Genomic DNA, 19,863 nt, shown 5'->3' with positions numbered 1-19,863 from the left:
TTCAAAAAGTTGACAATGTAACCACAGTATGCCACAGAGAGAGAGAGAGAGAGAGAGTTTTAATATAAGCACTCACAAATGGAGCAAAGACAAGGTCAAAAAAAAAAAAAAAAAAATATGCAGCAAAGACATTCAACATATAGATTGAAATCATAAATTATAATTCTAAGATTGGAATTTGATAATTGATTTTTCACTGAATTGTTAACCTACTAAAAGATTTCTAGGCATAACCAAGAAGGTGATGTCCTCAAGCTTCTTGAAAATTATGTTTATAAATCTAATCCAACATTGTAGTTTTTGCTTTTCATAGGGAAGGCAATCTGCTAAAAGCACCAAGAAAGTGTAACATGGTAGGTCTATCTACTGTACAAGATGACTTGCACCACTAGGAAGTTATGTAATCAAATTTAATTCCTTGTAAAACATGAAATTAATAAAGAAAAATATGCAATTGCCAAAGATAGTAAATTTGAGTTCAGCTCAAATTTAGATACCAGAAAGGAGTAAAAACTTACCATAACAAACAGCAGCATATAAATCAGGAAATCTGTAATGATAAGTGAAAACTTTCCTAAAACAGAAAATACACAAAATTGACAGCCTAAACAAATGCATTTGCTCAAAAGCCAACTTAGGTCACAACATTGGTTGGACTATTATGTTTCTCTCCCAGTCATCCCCTCTGAGTGTCTCGATGTGTTTTGATTCTCAAATGTACCTAAGACTATCTGGTCAACCCTTACACAAGTAAACGAAAGGAGATGAGCTTAATCACAGTACTACTATCTTCATCCAACCCCAACACACCTATAGTCATGTACAGCACACTGTTTAGCATCTTACCTCACGCTACCCATCCTTGACTACCAACTTCATCCTTGACTGCCAACTTGAAATGCTCAACAGCAACCTCCTCCCCTCCTCCCACTACCACACAAAACACAAAAAAAAAAACAAGATATTTGCACATGAGATTGCTTCTTTCAGATTCATGATGATTTACCCGTAAAGCCATGCACTTTATGCAAACAGGCATAGATAACAGTAACTTTTTGAATGAGGAAAGAAATTAAGAGATTATGCACCAAATCAAAAAAGAACAGGCACCCAAACTTGCAGGTCCATGTTCCGCAACAACACTCCTTTATTTGTTCATTTATTTATTTTTCTAGAATATATATACTCATTAGGAGTGTACTTCGGGATATGTATCAATAAAAGTTGCTTTAATTTTAAAATGAGACAACTATGGCATGATGGATAATCAAAAATAATAATAATGAAAAAAGGAAAACAAGAAAAAGATAGGTACAAGAAGATGACAGTCAAATATTAGGCACAACATGGTGCAGATCGGGATCCTTCTGTTGGTCTGTCCACGAGAACCATCCTTGGAGGATTTTGAGCAGGCTGAGTTCTAGGCAACCTCTTAGCTATTTACAAAAAAAAGCCATGTAGAAGGTCATTAGCAGTCAAATTTTGACAACAAAAATTAGTACGTCAAGAACTAAGAGAAACGATACCAACAACAATGCTAAAGGCAATATACGAATCATAGACTGGAAACTAATCTATCATATATACTAATGACAGGGTTAAAATATGATCCATCCATTAATAGGCAATTTTTTATCCATCTATCAAAGGCAACAAAAATTTGAACCAATTTTTAGGCATCTGGATGTATAGATGGTATAGATCTTTAGTATACAGGTTGTGCCTCCTTGACACCTCTTCTTAAATAATTGTATACTGACCAAAAAATAATTAGGTAAAGCAAGGTGAGATGTAATCCTTAAAAACAAAATGAACGATCAACCCTTAATCGGCTCCATTAAAACTCATTTGAGATTGGCTCAAATGAGTGATAGGGTTCAACTATTTATTTTAAACCAATAAAAATCCACATGCCCATAGGCTTGCCCTAAGAGCTCTAAATAATTTTCCCTTAAAAAATGTAGTAAACTACTGTCTTTAACCCTGTAACACAACCAAATCACTCTGAAAAAGACTTGGGATTAATAAACAGAATTTTAACCACAATCTCGTGGTGCATTCGTTTATTTTAGCTTTCTCCCATGCAAATGCCAGCTAACGGAATTGAAAATTAAGGAAATTGTAACAATGCTCCAATTCAATTATATGTACATCACAAAAATAAAGATCTTTTCTAGTTCAAAATGAGGTTGAAAATGTGAAGTCACTGGTAATTTTCAAGATGATTGTGCTCTCTCCACACTGACTAAAAAAACAACTTGAGTAATTTTTAAGCTCTGATGATATTTCATGTTATATTAGAGTTTGGCATTACTTTTATTTATTTATTTATTTATTTGGGGTAATCAGATCCTTGTCAAGGATCTTCACCACTCCCCGAAGATGTTCCAACCAACACAGAACAGGGAACATATATGATCTAGTTCTTTTAACAAACCTGAGTTAAATTAAAATTCACATCAAAAGGATCGAGAAATACATATAATTAAAATTCACATCAAAAGGATGAAGTAAACAAAAATCAAACAGAATGAGTTAAATTAATTTTATTAATTCAACATTAAAACTAATTTTTGGCTACTTGAAGGATCGAGAAATACCTTGATAGAGAGTGAATTAACCAATCGATGTCTTCAAAGTAGCAGAAATCTGCAAAAAATAAAGAAGAAGGTGAAGAATCAACCTATAGAAAAACTGCATCCATGACAATGTGCAGGCCAATCAAACAAAAATGTGAACTACTTATTGTGTTTTTCATAGATCTACAATATATATATATATATATATATATATATATATATATATATATATATATATATGTATGTATGTATGTATGTATGTATGTATAGACAGATATATATATATAGAGAGAGAGAGAGGGGGACGCACCAAATCTACAGAAAATGTGAAGAACAAGGTAGATCTACTGAAGCTTGTAGATCTCAAACTGATCTGCAATGGAGCTCGAGATGGACAGAGCGAAGACCTACAATGAAGCTTGCGATGGAGCTTGACATATAGAGAGAGAGAGAAGTTTTTACGCATCGTGAAGCTTGGATCGGTTTTCAGCGTGTATTTGCATCAGGTGAGGTTTTGTAATTTTTCATTATTTGGTCCCTAAAAAATGCCAATAATATGTGTTGACAACCAAAATTATTGGTCTCAAAAAGTTACACTGCGTAACAGGAAATATCAAGAGTCATTTTGGTAGTTTTATAAGTAAATTATCACAAGTTTAGTTTTGTCTCTAAAAGATTATTTTTAGGGACCAAATTTAATTAGCCCTTAAATATTAGTCTCTAAAAGACTAATTTCTTGTAGTGTGATTTAAGAAACCATAAGTGATGAGCTTAATTGATTCAGTTTAAAATATAGAATCATATGAGAGTTTAATTAAAAATTTGATCCAGATTAATAAAATTAAGACTGATTAAATTAAATTTTAATTGAGATTAATTAAGCTAATTAACATAAAAATTATACATAGAGGTGTTTTGGAAAGAAGGTAAAAAATTGACAATTGACTTTTGACTTTTTACCAAGCTTTTTGACTTTTTTATAAAGTAATTTGGGAAGTTGCTAAAAAGTTACTTTTTTGCTTTTTGGGTTAATATTTGTTTATGGTGTTTCATCACACTAAAATGACCAAAATACCCCACCCAACTTAGGAAATTTACTTTTTTACCCACTTGGTTGTTTGAACAATTTTTTGGGAATGTAATATTAAAATTATTCAATGTTACGAACAATGTAAAGGTTGGCGTTTTTCCGAAGAAATTGCGCTTCAAATTTTTTTTTTTTAAGATTTATTTATGCTAAATGCATTTGACGGCCTTTGTTTTACAAAGACAAATAGATAGTATTATAATCAGTTCAACAATGTGACACATTCGTATCATTTCCCATCAATAGGTGCGTCCGAATAGGATTATAGGCCGAGTTCACGTCGATGTCGCACCAACTCGTTCCAAATGGATTTTCTAACTTGGTTCATATGTACGTCATCATCACCCTCCGGTTCATCATCATCGTCATCACCAACACCCGCAGCATTTGGCATGTTGTAGAAAACAAAAGTCTCTGCATTGGCAACCCTGTTGAAGGCTTCATCGTTGTTGGAGTAACGGTGTGTAAAATTTTGTAGTGCCATTGAAGTCTCAACTAATGGAACCTACACTTTCCCAAAATCATACCGAGACATGTTATATAGGAAGCCCCATCGCACTTTCCATACTCTGAACGTATGTTCAATTGCAGTCCGTAAGGAGGAGTGTACTGTGTTGAAAACTTCATTTGCATTTTTTGCCCGTCCAGTAGTGCGAAACTCTTCCTGATGGTATCAACATTCCTTAAACGGTGCTAGAAAGCCTTTTTGGTTCTTATACCCCGCATCAACGAGATAATATTTTCCTGTTTGTAATAAGATTATTTTGCATTAGTAACCTTATTTATTAATCAAATGCACACAACTAACAATAACATTGAACACCCTTAATTCATCTAACCTTCCTTTGGGTGGGGGAATTATTTTGTGGGGTCCTGTGTTACTTCGTTAAAAACTCTACCGTCGTGCATACTACCCTTCCATCCATAGGAGATAAAAGTAAAACACAAGTCAAAATCACACACCGCGAGTATGTTTTGCGTGTGCCGTCTGTAGACACCCCATTTTTGACCGTCCTCAAGACTTGGACGTCATCGTTTGAACACTCGATGATCACCCATGTTTGTGTTCGTCTTGAGTTCTCGGAGGTTTCGGCTACGCACCTTGCCTCAAGACCTCTCGACTTGTTTGTTTTGTGTTTGGTTTTGCACCTAACACTTGTTGTTTTGCTTTTGAGGGTGGGAAATAGCTTGTTGGTCATCCTTACACCTTACCGGCCATGGCCTGAGGCCACCGGCCCTGTTTTCTTGCTACCGGCCAAAAGTGTTGGCCGGTCGGCAATGTTTTTGGTCGACCGGCCATTGTTTTGATCAATCGGCCACTTTTCCTGGTTGAGACCTTTTCTTGAGGGAGCTTGACCCTTTTGAACCTTTATTTTAGCTTCTTGAGGAAGCTTGAACCTTTTGAACCCTTGTTTTAGCTTCTTGAGGAAGCTTGAACCTTTTTTAGTTTCTCCAAGAAACTTGACCCTTTTGCTCCAAGCTTCCAAGAGAAGCTTGAACCTTTCTTAGCTTCTTGAGGAAGCTTGATCCCTTTGCTCTAGCTTCCTCAAGAAGCTTGACCCTTTTTGCTTTAGCTTCTAAGAGAAGCTTGGCCCTTTTGCTCCAAGCTTTTGTTCCTCTATAAAAGAGGGCCTCTCCTTCCATTTCAGGGGTTGAAAAATCCAATATATAAAATATATATATCACTCTCTCTCTATATCTCCCTCTCTCTCTCTACATTTGTGTGGGTCAAAGTGTTTCAAAGTGAGTTTTTGTTCTTGTTCTTGCACTAGAACACCTAGGAGTACACTACTCTTTGGTTACTAAGGTGCTAAGGAGTTGTTTGGGGGGTTTTTGAGCTGGTTTTGATCCAAAGAGGCTGTTGGTTTGGTGTTCTTGGAAGTGGTCTTCAAGGGTAACTCATTTTCCCTCTTTTATTCCCCGTTTTTGTACACACTTTTAGCCTATCTTGCATGCTGATTTAAGCTTAGATATAAACTGAAAAAAGTTTTGTATTTTCCTGATTTTGAAGTTTGTTTAAGATCACTTTTGTGTTTGGGGTTGTTTACCCCCTCTTAGGCCTTGTTTGGCCTCATTTTTGTGCTTTTTTTGTGAGCTTCGGGACCACCTTGTATTGGCCTTCTCACCACTGAAATCCAGAGGGATTTCAATGGTGGGGATGGTGTTTTGAGGTTCTAAGAAGGAGAGGGCCATCCCCTCTCCTTGTTGTCTTGTTTGTTGGCATTTTTGGCCTTACAAAGGAGCCCATATTTGCATGCATCCCAAGCTTGGTTCAGGCCATTTTTGGTGAGTTTTAGGACCTATATAACCTCTGTCCAGAGGTGGTTTTCTCATATTTAATGTTCATCTTGCATGTGTAAAACAACCCCTTGCATGGCCTTCCAAAGGAGCACCTCATTCTAACATGTGTTGGCTCTATTTCAGTGGGTATTTGGTGTTATTTAGGCATGCTTTACCTCTGTTTTAGGTTGGTTTGTTGACCCCTTGCATGCACCATACACTTGCCTTGCATTCCTCTATTTTGCCTAGAAAGGCATCTTGCATTTGGACCACCATGCTTGCATGTTTTGACTTAGCTTTGTGAAGTTTTTAGTCATGTTTTAACATGTTTAAGTTCTGTTTGGTGTCGATTTGGTCATGCTTTCCATGCCTTGTATAGGTTCTTTGCATTCTAGCTTGTTAGCTTTGGGTGTGTGAGTCATTATCATGCTTCATTTAGGCTATTTTAGTGATTTGGAATCACTTCCCCTGCCATTTCAGTCCATGTTCTAGGGCCACACACTTGCATTTATCATTCATTCCATGCTTGGGATAGTTTGTGTGTTATGCCTTAAGAATAGACCATTGCATGCGCCTCCATGATTTGGTCTTTGGAAGACCTTCTCATTAGGTTTTGGGGCTTATTTTGATGTGTTTTAACTCTGATTTTATTTGCCTAAATCATGCCATGTTTGGTTGTAAGAGGTGTAGTGCACTTCCCCTTTTAGGCCTTGTATGCGTCTTGTTTTGTACTTGCCTTTGTAGCATGTTGTGGCTTCATTCCATGCATGTTCTAGCCTTGTTTTGGCCTCCCTTAGGACTATTTTGGATCACCTTAGCCCTTTAGGGCTTGGTCGACCTGGCCATGGTTCAAGTCCCGTGGCTTGCTTTGAGCTTTAAGTCCATTAACATGCTTTGCTTGTCTTGATTAGTTGATTTGGCATCATCTTTCATGTAACTTCGGAGCTTAGTATGCTTGCCATTTGTCCATAATAGTCTCTTTTAAATGTGTTTAAAAGTTGCTTCTTTTATGCCTTAGATGATAGGCCTTTGTGCATGCATGTTTGTATGTATGTTTCCATGCTTTTGTTGCATCCCATTGGCCACTGATTTTGGCATGCTTGAGAGCTACCCATGTTAGTGTAAGTCCATCTCACCATGTTGTCGCATGCTTGTTTCATTTCGCATGTTGTTGCATGCTATACACATTCACATGTTTAGGTTGTATGCCTATATGCATATTGCATGTTCACACGCTCATGTTGCATGTTTAGCTTGCATGTTTAAGTTGCATATCATTGCATGCATCTCTAGCCTCTTGAATCAATTATGATAGGGGTTGGAGGCCTCTTATTTGTTTTATGTGCATTTCATTCGATATCAAATGCATACTTGACTCTTTGGCCATCACGTATTGAAATGCACGGTTGATGGTTCGAGGGTCGAGTACCATACTCTCTTGAGTCTTAAACATGATAGGGAGGGTGATTGTGCATACAATGTCTTGTAAATTCTTTGCCATGCACTGTCTGTCCTTTACTGTAGCAAAACCAGTATTCTGCAGCAACATATGGCCGGTCGACTACATTAAGTGCCGACCGACTACCAAACTCCAGCCGGTGATCAAACTTTTGGTCGATGGCCATTTCTATATGGTCGGTGGACTTGTACTCTGGCCGGTGACATTCCACAGTGCTAAGGGAGTATTTCAGAGGCATCCTAAGGATTCTCACATCCCTCAGAGGTGCAAAACAGCGCAAACAGAGGCAACAGTGGCATGGCAACGGGTTTCCGGGCGAAGCCAATCCGAGCATGCGTGCATCCCTCTTCCCGAGGCCTTTTACTGTTTTCCATAGCTTAGTTAATTTGTTTAATTAGTTAAGTGCTATGTAATATTTAATTAGCTAGGGTAGTTAATTATTTATCCGATTTGTATTATCTGTTCGGACCCTCTGAGCGAGGGCAATTGTGTAATAAGTGTGCGTGGGTGTGTGCATGTCTTCCAACCCCACGTCTTTCTCCCTTTTATTTACTAGCTTACGATGGTTAGATTACGGCATGTTTCAATTAGCATACTTATGCTCGCATGTTTGCATCCATTCATTTGTCTTGCATGCACCGGGCTCGGCGCATCATACTAACTACATCGTATTTCAATTCTAAGTTGAATACATGTTAGCTACATGCCATCTTAGAATGGCCGAGCCTGCTTTGTTGCGTCTTGCATGTGTTGCATTAGCCATCTTAACATGAACTAGGATCATGCATATGATTACTAACTATTTTCTATTTTGGCTCGGAGTACTCGGTAAGCGTTTATCCTTTAGCATCCTTGCATGTGTGTGAGTGGCTGTCATGATAGCATGCTTACCATGAGGCTATGTGCTTAGGTGATATAACTGCCTGGTTGCCTGTGGGTGAAGGTTGGATTGCTTGAATTAGAACAATTCATCGAAATTCGTGTTTTAGCCTACTTGCGAGTAGCGAACCTCAAACTATTTTCCAAGCAAACGGATATGCAATGCTTTGTTCCAAATTAGGCGATCTAGTCTATACTTGTGTGTTGTGCGCATCACATAGTAAATTCTAGCTAATTAACCGGAATAAGAACGCATATGTTTTCAAAACAAGATATCATGTTTAGTAGAGGCCGATTTTTGATCGAGCAAGCGGGAGTGCTCATAGCTGACCTTCCCCAATCGTACCCAAGTTCCTGAGCCGAAGCAACTTTGGTGATGACGGACACGTGGCCTTAGGCAAACGAGTCAGGGTTTCCTAAATTTTTCCAAAATAAAATATTTAGGTGGCGACTCTGTATCTGGCAAAGCAGTCCATGTTTGACACTTCTTAAAAATCAGTTTTCTAAAATGATTTGCCGGATTTGGACTCTTTGGTGATTTATCAATCTCACATCGCACATTGTGAGATCAGATTAAGAACCGTGACAATTTGAGTCCGAACTGTAGTAAGCCCAATGAACAGAACGGGATTCCCTCCTGGGGCATTCGGGGACGTCTACACCGTCCTTTACGGCCAAAATATGGTGCTGTCTCCTGTGGCAGGAGATGTGCCTCCATGTGTATGCCGTCTAGCGCGCCAATAGAGTCCTGGGCAAGCACACAAAGCAATTGCGTAAGCGACAAGCACGAATACATTGGCCCAACAATGTAATTCCTTGTTTTGTGAATATGGTTACTAATCACAGTATTGGCTAATTACGTAAACTCACTCTGAATGGCAAATATTTTCGTTGGGACTCCAAATACGTATGTCTACTGTGTTGTGACCTCGTCGGTCGACAGTGTACACTTGTAAACAATTTCATTTCTTTAAGAACGCGCATTACATGACGCCATACTGTTTCCCCTGAGTATTGGAAATGATCTTCAATATCCCAACTCGGGAAGCCTCGCAACACAAATATGAACATGCCGACACTTTCAACTACATCCACACCATGGGGACGTTGTGGCAGTAGGAGGCCAAAATCCTCAACTAATGTCTTGCACAACAATAAGAACACATCCTTTGGCATCCTAAAATTTCGCTGAAATGCTTCGTTCCGATCTCAAAGCATATCCTCCATCCATAAGCGACCAATCAACGATGTTATGTGAAATAGAGTCCTGCCAACATACGCGTACTCATTGGCAATGCGTGCAATTTCCACCCATATCATTGATGTCGCCGATTCCATTTCTTCGATCGTCTCTCGTATCCACGCATTTATTTGACCATTGTGTACGACTCCTGAGCTGGCACTCTTTTGCAGATCTATAGACGATGCACACCACAGAAGAAAGAAATACAAAATTCACAGACAAACTAAAAAATAAGTTTGTACAAAAAACATTTGATCCATATGGTACGTTAGTCCACAATAACCACTTTGTATAGTTTATAACACTTGCTTGCCATAAATGGTGTTCCAATAAATAGATTAATAGCAAATACCAATATATACTAATGTCAGCCACTTACCACACCTTCGGCAGGGTTATGTTAGTGTGAAGTGAAAAAAAAATGAAATGCAGAACTTGTTCAACAGCAGTGAAAATAGGAGCACAACAACAAATGAACTGATAATGAGCCCCCAACCTGTTGTTTCCATACGAACATACCGTGTCCAGATATAGTGCTTGTGTGACAAGATCAAGTACATACAACTGTTTGCATGTGATGCATGAAGAACAGAGATGTGACACTTCCTTGTGAAAGCTAGTATATGGTGCATGTGGCTAACAGATTCCATTGTTATGCATCCATGGCATTAACAACAAAATAAGCAATAGTTTCATTGTTGCATGTACACTTGTTGGACATTACCCACGTCATAAGTGAGGGTTAACACCTACTCCTGCCATCTACCACCATCCAAAAAAATTTCTTTTATCCTACAACAATTTATAGAACCAAATAAATACATAAATAAATAAATACAAAAAATTAGTTTAATAGCAATTTCCACAAAAAAAAAAATCTTACACACTGTAGCATACGTAAGGAAAAGGTAGTACATCATGCATGTAGCTCACAAAGTACCTAAGATTCCACTGCCATGCATATCCATGGCATTAGCAACATGTGACACAACAATTGTATATAGTAGCATGTACACTTGTTGGACATTATCCACGTCATAAGTGAGGGTTAAAACCTACTCTTGCCATCTACCAACATCTAAAAAATTTTTTTTACCCTACAACAATTTATAGAACCAAAATAAATAAATAAATACAAAAATTAGTTTAATAGCAATTTCCACAAAAAAAAAAAAAAAAAAAAATTCTTACACACTGTAGCATACTTAAGAAAAAGGTAGTACATCGTGCATGTAGCCCACAGAGTACCTAAGATTCCATTGCCATGAAGCTATGGCATTAGCAACATGTGACATAACAGTTGCATATAGTGGCATGTATGCTTGTTGGACATTACCCACGTTATAAGTGAGAGTTAAAACCTACTCCTCCCATCTACCAACATCAAAGAAAATATCTTTTACCTTGCAACAATTTACACAACGAATTTTTTTTTAAAAAAAAAACAAGTTAATAGCAAATTTCACAACAATAACAAACAAAACAAAAATATATATATAGTTTACCCTACCACAAACTTAAGTAAATGCACCTAACACTAGTGAAATTAAATGTCATTGTGTTGCACGGAGAGGCAAACTAAAACAACATAAACTCCAAACAAATATAACAACTACACTATTGTCAAACATATCCTTCTTCTTAAAACAAATTTCAAAAATAACAAAATGAAAAAAAAATAAAAATAAATAAAAGGTCTAGAGCATAAAAGTCCACAATAATTCAACTACATAGCAGCAATAAAAAAGACAATGATCAATCACATCATCACTCCCGAACAGACGTACGTCTGTAGACACCCCATTTTTAACCGTCCTCAAAACTTGGACGTCATCGTTTACGCACCCAATGATTATGCATGTGTGTGCTTGTTTTTGTGCCTGAAGTTCTCGGCGGAATGCCCTAACTTTGACCTTTCAATCCTTATCCTTTCTGAGCCTTATTTTGCACCAGCACTTGGCCTTCAAGGTTGCACCCCCTGGTGGCCAGCTGGCCACCATTTGAGGCTGCCGGCCACCAATGCTCCTTGGCCGGCCATCTAAGTGGCCTACCAGCCACCGGTAGTGGCCTGCCGGCCATCAATACATATTTTCAGATATTTTGGTGACAGTTGTGCAAGCTATTACCGCTACTCACTCTATCTCCATACACATGTATGGATGGATATAACTCAGCTAAAAGCTTGTTTCTCTATAAATATGGGACCTTATCCCCCATTGTAAGGGTTAGAAAATTTTGGAGCAAAATTTTCTCTCTCTCTCTCTACAAAATTCTCTCTCTCTTGAAATTTTGTGCTTAGTTGCTTAGTGTCTCTACACTTTTGTCTATCAACCCTTGACCAAAGTTGCTTCTCTTTGGGCTGAGGTTACTTGAGACCCTCTTTGAGCTTTAGAAGGTGGTTGTGGCTTGCTTTGTTGCCTAATTTGTGCCTTGGCTTCAAGAGGTATAACACTTGCTTTGTTAGCTTGTTTTACATACTTGCTTTGCTATCTTCTTTTACTATTTTTGGGCTATTTTGGGGCTGATTTTGAACTGTAAAAAACTCCATTTTTGTGGTCTAAAGGTGGTGGTGTGAGGCCATTTTCAGTTAGGGGGTGGTTCACACTTCTTATTTCTTTGTTTGTAAAGCTTTTGTGCCTTTGTTCACCACTTTCAAACCAACTTTTTTGGGCCTTTTAACCACTGAATTTTAGAGGTTTTTCAGAGGCAAAAAACTCATTTTGAAGTCCAAATTTGGAGGGGTTAGCCTCCTCTCCTTATGTCTTGTTTGTATGCTTTGTTAGCTTTACGTGTTAGAATATTTTTCTAGCTTAACTTAGCTCAAGTCCAGCATGTTTTAGTATCTAAAGTAACCTACTTTAGCTCTATTTTGGGCTGGTTAGTTCATTTGTGTCTTGCTTTGCATGGTTGTAGTGTAATAGTCTTCACAAGTTAGTGTTTTAGGGTCTTAGACACCTCTTGTTTAAGTTGATAGTATCTTTTGGTGTTGTTTTTCACTCTATTTCAGCACTATAAACTATGCAACCTCCCTCTTTGCTTCACTCTTTCATTTGCTTTTGAGGGTTGTTTCAAGCTTGGGATTCTTTAAGCTTGAGATTTAGGTCATGCTTAATGGTTTAATCCTCTTTGAGGGTTCATTATCAACAACATGATCTCTCTCTTGCCTTACATTATCCCTTGGTTGACACTTCTTTCATCTTAGAGGACACTCACCAATGGGAAAATTGATTAAAGAATGATTTGGTAACTAAAATGTGTAAACAAAATTGGCAAGTAGAAGTGGCATTTGTGTTGCATTGCATGTGTTCAAATCGGACGTTAATTTGAACACAAGGAAAATGGGACATTTCATACCCAAAAGTGATGAATATGAAATGTACCACTTTCCTAGGTCTTCGTTGCCCTTGATCATGCATGATAGGGTGATGGCATTTGAGTCTTGTTTTGTATTCATTGAATTTGTGCAAATTGGTCCCTTAGCCATCATGCATGGAAATTACTTGATTGATGGTTTGAGGGCCAAATGTATCACTCTTTTGAGATTGTCTTGATGATAAGGAGGGATACAGAGTACAAACAACTTGTGAGAATACCCCATCTTTGCCCTGTTTGCCCTCTTTGTTGCAGGAAAAATGATGTCTCATCAGTGGCCTGTCGGCCACTGCTACTGACTGGCAACCCCCCAGTGTTGGACGACAACCCCTTAGTGGTGGCCTGTCAGCCACCAGTGATTTTTGGGCAGAGTACTTGTGAAGTATGGCAAAGTTAATCTGGAGAAGGAAATAGAGCAAAGGTTGTGCAAACAAAGGCTTTTGAGGGCAAACAACGGGTGCTCTTCAGATGGAAACCGAGCATGCATGGGCCTCCCTTGCTTTCCAGGACTAGTTAGCTAGTTACGTAGTTTAATTAGCAATCAATCATTCATTTGTTGTAAATTAATTAGTTGTAGCTAATTATTTTGTGTTTTAATAATTAATTAGCTTAGAATAGTTAGTTAATTCATTTCAAGTGTTGTAATAATTAGTTAAGTAGTTAGCTAACTTTATTTGTGTTGGAATAATTAGCTTAGTTTAGTTAGTTAGTTAGCTTATTTTATTCAGACTCTCCTTCGTGAGAGCAAATGATGTTGTAGTCCCTTCATTTTCAATAAAATAATCACTATTGTTCTCATAAATTTAAAAATGTCATTGACATTTTATTCTAAATATTATTTTTGTTTAAAATTTTATTTATATGCCTATCTAAAAAACAATTGTAAATCCAAAACCTGATGAGGGGGAGGGGGAGGGGAACGTGACCCCCCTAGTCTCCATGTGGATCTACCGCTACCCACAGACCTTAGTTCTGTTATTGTGCTCCTTGGTCTCCATGTGCTTCCGCCACTACCCACAGACCTCTGAACAGTTACTATTGTGCCATACTCACAGCATCACCTCGAATCCTCAAAATTTTACCCATAATTGAAATATGTAAATAAATTTATTTCGAATACAACTCACAACACACCAATTTTAAATCGACACTTTACATTTCACTTTCATGATAAAATTTTGATTAAATTTTCGTAGTAACTAGAATTATTGAGAAAATTTGTTGAGAAATCCATTAATTTCTAGCGAGGTGTATGATATTAGGTCCAAAAATTATTTTACTTTTGGTTGTAAAGATCTTATTAATGAAATTATTTGATGAAAAAAATTATTTTGAATAATAATACTTTTCATTTTTAGCCACTATCGTCAAACTGTCGACCGTCACTCACTGAAAAAGTTGCCAAAAGTGGCTAATGGCATCTAGCATTAGCTGGTGGTGGTGATATAAACAAACACGTAGATTATGTTGATAAACAAGTGACACTAAACACTTAGTGGAGCAGTAGTCTTTTGACAACAAGCTAAAAAAGTTAGTTTTTTAACATTTTAATTTTTTTAGTCAAAAAAGTCAAAAAGTCAACTTTTTACCAACTTCCCAAAACAATAAATTTGCGAAATACAGTGTTTTAACTTGTTATTGTCCTTGAGATCTCAAAAGATTCAAAATTGAATTTATGACTTGATTGCCCCAATCATTGATACAAAAATTATTCAGTGACTTACGGCTTTGGCAAAAATGAATTTCAACAACTAGTGACAGATAAATCTATAATGCTATTTCAAGCAACAATTACAGAGCAAATACAGATCCATCTATAATGCCATCATTTCAAGCAACAACTACAGAGCAAATACTTATTTAAGAATCATATCAGCATCTTCTACAAGAGACTAATTCATTCATATATGTAGAAATATAACATAAAAGAAATTTGTAATTATACACATATGCTAGTGTCATAACTCCCAAACTGTATCCAGAATCATAAAATTTAAAAATAAAAAAGACAATAGTCAGTCACTGCAAGCCTAAACAGCACTACTAAGAAGCCAATGCTAGCAATCTATGATAAGAAAATAGTGAGTGATAATCACTTCCATTTTCTGAACTTTCCCCCACGCTTTCTGAACCTTCCATGCTTCCCACGCTTAAACTTTCCTTGACGACCATAGAAACCTCCATGGGTAAGATTATGGGCACCATGTGATAGCTGGTGGGCCCCATAAACTGCAGCCGCAGCAGCAGCGCCACCAGCTATCAATGCTCCCAAACTAGGCCCAGAACCTGTACAAAGAAATTACAAGCTATCAGCAATGGAAAAAAAAATACAACAAGCAGCACTCTAAATCTGTATACTTTAGGGTCAAGGATCACCAGGACCTTACAGAGATGTAATTTTAACAAGCAGATTATATTGACCAAAGTAGATGTACAAAAAGGCCAAGAAATGACACAAGAAATAGAGTTCAATAATGAGATATGAAGATTTAACAGTCTTCCAAACCCTAAAACTATCAAAACCAGTATTTCATACAAACAATTATTTCTGGTTTTAATCAAAACCAGTATTTCATGCTTTGAGTTCAAAAACAATGCATAAACATGTGCAAACCAATTGAAAGTTCTAGGAGCAATTAAAATATTATTCAATAATTTCTTGAAGGTGGTAATGGCAATTCACCTTTACATCTCAGATGACTCCAAATCCTTGAGAGAATTTTGGAAAGAAATGAATCGAAGATACCTGGATAAGGCAGAGCTGATGGACCAGGATAAATTGCTGATTTTATATATTTCTTTAATATTTATATTTTTTATTTTTAATTATAGTTGTATTTATTAACGACTAAGTTTCAAATAGTGTTAAGATTTAGTTTCTTAAGTTGATTAGGGCTTTGCATCATAACATTCAGCTTTGAATTAAGAATATTGAGTGAGGTTGTGATTAGAGTTGTGGCCCTTGTGTACTTCCTCTCTCCCTTCTTCTCTATCCTCTTTCCCGACAGTGTTCTACATCACTACAACTTCCTCATCTCAACCCATAATGACTTGATGCTTTTGTTCTCCGTGAATGCATTTTTCCAATATAAAAAATCACATTTCAGCAACTTATTGTTCATCCAGAAAAAAATGACATTATCAAATAGAAACATAAGGAAAAGAAATATGGGCAGAGATTTAGCAAAGAAGACACATCATATGTCTTGGTTATTCAAAGTACATGAATTGTTTCCTGGTTTTACTTTTGTGGCAGAGTCAGACGTGATTGCAAAACAATCTACATAAATAAATGGAGACCGATATTCTTCTCGGTGAATAAAATTATCAACCCCTAACAAATTTTTGGTTACAAAATACCCAGCAAAGAAGTTTGCCTATGCATGTATTCTAAGAAAGTTCATCACATTGATGTTTGAATATATTCTATCAAATCAACCAAAAGCGGATCCAAATTAGACATCAAAGATAATTCTAATATATTATAAGTGAAGTTCACAGAAACAAGTGAAGCAAACTGAAGAACTGTTCCTTAAGGCTGCGTTTGATTAGAGGATTTGATGAGAGAAATGGAAAGACAAAGGGAAATAGAAAGGAAACGACAAAGAATTGATATGATTTGAATTCCAAGCTATGTTCGGTTGAGTTGGGAAATGGAGAAAGAAAAAAAAAAAGAAAAGCCTAAGGTGAACCTAAAAGAAAAAAAGTGAGATTATATTTTCCCCTCACTTTATTTTTCCTTGTATTTTTCATTATAACCAAATAAACAGTGGGATTGCATTTCCTATTCCCTTTCCATTACACAGCCTAAAGACAATTTCCTCTAAATTTGTTTGCAAAAAAAAAAAAAAAAATCCCTGAAAACAGTCCATTATCAGGGGAACTTATTGAAAAGTCTTCAAAAAGCTAATGGAAATTGAGATCAATAAACACAGTAAAAGCAACCGGAAACACACAAATCAAACATCTAAACCATGATTCAAAGTTCAACAGCCATACAACCCCCAACCCCAAAAGAATATATATATATATATATATATTTGGGATAAATAAACAAATAAATCAACACACACATGAAAATAGATAAAAGATTGATCAATTTTAAAAGGACACAATGATATGATGAAATAAACTGCTATTAACAAAACAAACAAGCAACGACTAAGAAATCATTCAAAATCCAACATATATAAACAACAACAAAGAAGATTACTGACTCATTTTTTCAAAACTTAAAAATCGAATATGTGTAGAGAGAGAGAGAGAGAGAGAGAGAGAGATTACCGAGTTGAATTGGGGATTCAAACCCTAATGAGCTGGTTTGGGTTGGAGTTGAAAGTTGTTCACAAAAATCAGTGAGTCTGTTTCGAATTGGGGTCTCCGTCTTTAGGGATGGCAATGGATAACCTACCCTATGGGTATTCATGGAGACCCAACCCAAATACATGGGTTTTCCCCTCTTTTTCTTATCCATTGGGTAGGGTAGGTGATATTCTTTAAATATCCACAGGGGATGGGTTGGGGATGGGTACCCACTAATTTCCCCATATTTTTTTTTTTTTTTTTTTTTTTTTTTTTTTTTTTAAGATTCACAACTAAAACTAAATATACATTTAATCTTTTTTCTTTTTTTTATTTATTTATTTTTTCAGGTTCACAACCATTTTTTTTTTTTTTAAGATCCACAACCAAAGCTAAATATACCTCCAATCTTTTTTTATTTTATTTTTAAGGTTCACAACCATCTTTTTTTTTAATTTTTAAGATTCACAACAAAACCTAAATATACATTTAATTTTTTTCCTTTTTTTAATTTTTTTTAAGGTTCACAACCATTTTTTTTTTTTAAGATTCACAACCAAAGCTAAATATATATTTAATTTTTTTTTTCTTTTTTTAAATTTTTTTTTTTAAGGTTCACAACCATTTTTTTTTTTTTTTAAGATTCACAACCAAAGCTATACATTCAATCTTATTTTATTTTATTTGGCTCAACAATAAAATCAAACACACATTAATTAACATTGTCACATTATTCTTGTCAAATTTTATGCATATCTAGAATTTTTTAAATTTATTTAAAAAAAATGAAGGACATTGTCTAGTGTAGGTTTCGGTTTGCTTTTCTATGTTATTTTATTTTGTTGTGTATTGTAATTTTCAGAATGGTTTGCTTGTTCTGAAATTTCAATTAACGAGTATGAATCTATTTGTTTTATGTTATCACACAATTTATACAACATATATATATATGAATGTATTTGAAAATAAGAAAATTGTAGAGAATCAAAACAAGCATGAGTTGTGATTGGTTAGAAATGATGGGTACATGATTTATTTGCTAGAAAAACAGAAAGGGGATACAAAGTCATACTAAATAATTTTTTTTAAATTAAAAGAATTTTTCTTAGTTATGAACAATTTAACTGAAATCAGCTTGTTTCCCAATGTTATGCTTCATTTATTTAGATAGAAAATATTTTTTAATGAAAAATATTTTTTATAAAAAAAATTCAAAATATATTTTTTTATATTTGGTGGTGGTGGTGATGGAACGAAGGTGAAAGTAGAAATTGTTACATAGTGGTGGGGTGATGGCGGCAGTGATGATGGTAGTGGCTATGGTGATGGTAGTGTGACAGTGAAAGTGAGAATAGTGGTGATGGTGTTGTGAAATTAGTAAAAATTTAATTGAAAAAACATTTTTTGTTTTTTAAAAGTAACAAACAACAAAATTCGTAGAGGACTAAAGGAAGAAGATGGAGGATGGATTGGGTGTGGTAATGTATAGATATCTTAAAATGAGTGGTTCAGATTTGTTAAGGTATAATTAGATTTTGGATAAATTAAAATGAATTGTTCAAATTTGCTAAGAGAAAGATGGTTTAATGTCTAAATTGTCTGTGGCTAACAATTCCTTGTTTATGCCCTGATGCAATTTAATATGAGTCTTATAACACTTTCTTCAAACAAACTTTTTGATTTTCTCAAAATTATATATTTGATTATTATAAAACAAACTTTTTAATTAATTAATTAATGTGTATTTGATTTTGTTGTTGAACCAAATAAAATAAAATAAGATTGAATGTATATTTAGCTTTTGTTGTGAACCTTAAAAAAATAAAAAATAAAATAAAAAAATAAGTTGTTAACATTAAATATATTAAAAAAGAAAGAAAAAAGATTGAAGGTATATTTAGCTAAAACCTTTATAAAAAAAAAAGACAAAAGAAAAACAAGAAGGTTGTTAACATTAAATATATTAAAAAAGAAAGAAAAAAGATTGAAGGTATATTTAACTTTTGTTGTGAACCTTAAATAAAAAATAAAAAATAAAAAAAAAATTGTTAACATTAAATATATTAAAAAAGAAAGAAAAAAGATTGAAGGTATATTTAACTTTTGTTGTGAACCTTAAAAAAATAAATAAATAAATAAAAAATAAATAAATAAATAAATAAAAATTGTTAACATTAAATATATTAAAAAAGAAAGAAAAAAGATTGAAGGTATATTTAACTTTTGTTGTGAACCTTAAAAAAATAAATAAATAAATAAAAAATAAATAAATAAATAAATAAAAATTGTTAACATTAAATATATTAAAAAAGAAAGAAAAAAGATTGAAGGTATATTTAACTTTTGTTGTGAACCTTAAAAAAAAATAAAAAAAAATAAAAAAAAAATTGTTAACATTAAATATATTTAAAAAGAAAGAAAAAAGATTGAAGGTATATTTAATTTTTGTTGTGAACCTTTAAAAAAAAAAAAAAAAAAAAGTGGTTGTTAACATTAAATATAAAAAATAAAAATGGGGATTAAAGTGGGTTGGAGAAAATCCATACCCATTAAAAAATGGGGAGGGTGGTACCCATGGGGAATGGGGAATGGGGAATGGGGAAAATTTATTATAGGGGAATGGGGATGGGGAATTAATATCCACCCCATTGCCCCCCATTGC

General features: G+C 35.1%; 1 long non-coding RNA gene across 1 annotated transcript; it reads right to left on the bottom strand.

Moving 5' to 3' along the window:
• Nucleotides 1–14,779: 14,779 nt before the first annotated feature.
• LOC114289936 (uncharacterized) lies at nucleotides 14,780–17,286 on the bottom strand. The gene is made up of 2 exons (XR_014329730.1): nucleotides 17,184–17,286; nucleotides 14,780–15,185 (listed from the first exon to the last, which is right to left on the bottom strand). It is a non-coding gene; the product is annotated as an uncharacterized LOC114289936 (long non-coding RNA).
• Nucleotides 17,287–19,863: the final 2,577 nt, after the last annotated feature.

This window comes from Camellia sinensis, chromosome 5, assembly GCF_055761805.1.
Source record: "Camellia sinensis isolate YWXY chromosome 5, ASM5576180v1, whole genome shotgun sequence".
NCBI classification, from domain to species: Eukaryota; Viridiplantae; Streptophyta; class Magnoliopsida; order Ericales; family Theaceae; genus Camellia; species Camellia sinensis.
This window is presented reverse-complemented; position numbering and strand designations above follow the sequence as displayed.